Raw genomic sequence first — 2,151 nt, 5'->3', positions numbered from 1 at the left:
TCAAAAAAAGAGAAGAAAAATAAGACATTGACAATAGACGTCTGCAGTCCCACACTTTGAGGTTTACTTCCCTTAATTTCATGTTAGAAATTAAAGTAGAATCTCACAAAACCTGGATATTTCCAAAACCCAACATTTAGGTAACCAAACTGCCCTCTCATCTTTGCTGCAATCTACTCACATTCAGGGATCTCACTCTATTTTAATCTGAAGGTGTTTTAAGCATATTTAGGTGCTTCAGGTTGTACAAAGTGAAGAACAGAAGAAAATGAGGCGGCTTCTGTTTGTTGGATTATATGCTGGGTAATTCCAGTAAAGCAAAAACCAGAGCAGGCTGTGAGCTTCACCATACCTGCATTACGAAAAAGCTCAAAATTGAAGGGGGTGGAAGGGAGGAGCAAAAAGCACTTTTAGCATAAGTTAATTAGGCTGAGAATTCACAGCCTTTAGAGCATTGCCAACAAACTCAGTCATGCTTTGGTACTTGGTAAAACAGACAGGAAACTATTACAGCTATTTGCATCTCTTCTATAACAGGGGAAAAAAAATCCACGTATTGCTAAGTGACAGGCTGAGTCAAACACTTCCCCTTTAATGAAAACTTTATTAGATCCCAGCATGGTTACAATTTTGGAAATTGCTTTTAGTGAGTTTAACGGGTTTTGGAGCTAGGATTTAATGTCATTGTCTTTTAAATTTGATCTTATTTGAATTACATTTGATTTGATTGTGCTGTAGTGTTTACTTGCGTATGAGTATTTTGCTACTTATTCACCCCTTTGCAAGCAAGGCACACACCTCCCCCAGACCCAGCACAATGGGTGTTCATAAACAACAGGGTGTCCTGCAAAGCTGCAGCATTTGGGGTTTTTTTCCCCTCCAGAGACAGATGCTACCTGGCCTTTGCAGCTACTGCTAAAGAGGACTGCCCTTCCCACACACCCATTTTATTTCTCAGCAGCTCCCAGTACCATGTCAGCTGAGGGAAAGCCTTGTCCTGCCTCACTTACCTCCCACACGGCTTCCACATCTCCTCCCCAGTGAGCCCTCCATTGCTGGCATCGCACAGGCTCTGCCCTTGGGTTTGCTCCCCTGTCCCGCTTTAACTCTTTCACACAACAGCCAGCAATGCAAAATTAAGTAACCGTCAATTGCTGCCACCTTTCTGCAACGAAAAACCAACAACCAACCAAACAACTTTGGCTACAGCTGGCAACAAGCAAAAGATGAATAAATTGGTCTGTTACATGCATCAGTCCTTGCAATGTTATTCGGACACAGAATAAGGCTGTAACCCCTGTGAAACGCAGCGTGGTGGGTGCAGAGAAGGCAAGCAAGGGATCTGCTGCTTCTGCACAGTTCACACAAAATCTACATTAATCACTTTTTACCTTCCTGATCTTTATCAGCAAATAGTTTAGTATTTACTGTGTTTAATTTGCTTAATTAGCTCTGTAAAAAAATTGTCAACTTAGTTAGCAAAATCAAAACAGAGTCAAAAAATGTCAGGGAGGGGCACGGGGAGTCAAGCCTTGCTGGCCTTAGAAGTCTTCCTGTCTTCCACATGCCAGAGGCAGCAAGGCAGTAGTTTCTTAAGAGAGCCTGGAGAAACCAGTATCCAAACCAGGAATCCAGATTTCCAAAAAGCTCTTAACCCAGATTTCCTAGCATGACACCAGAGCAGTTGCACATTTTCTACAGTTTACGTGGCCAAGCATGTTGGTGACACCAGTAATTTAGGACATGAATGAGTGAGCTGTTGTGTTTGCTCTGATGGGTCAGGGAAATATCAGGGATGGCATGGGCCGACAGCCAAGAGACCTTTCTGCTGTGTTTGAAAAACCCCTTTGAAGTTGGTGGATTTTCCTGTTGCATCTCACTGTGCTACGTTCACCTCTGCTGCATAAACTGAGTCTGCAACTTGAAACTGAGAAAGTCTCTGGCTTTCAGGATATTTATTAGTAACAGGAAAAAGAGCCTCATTTTCTGAGCTTCTGAGGAAATGCACAGAACTGCTTCACTCATTCTTGTCTCCTCTTTGATCTCAATTGGTAGGTCTCTAACAAAATTAGCAATTAACAAAATGCAGTTTTATCTGGCTTGGCTTAGCTGAGCCCTGGGCACGAGAAGCATTGCAGAGAGCTAGACACT

Source organism: Mesitornis unicolor, unplaced genomic scaffold (genome assembly GCF_000695765.1).
Source record: "Mesitornis unicolor isolate BGI_N332 unplaced genomic scaffold, ASM69576v1 scaffold45192, whole genome shotgun sequence".
Lineage (NCBI taxonomy): Eukaryota > Metazoa > Chordata > Aves > Mesitornithiformes > Mesitornithidae > Mesitornis > Mesitornis unicolor.
The sequence above is the reverse complement of the archived record's forward strand: the minus strand, read 5'-3'. Positions refer to the sequence as shown.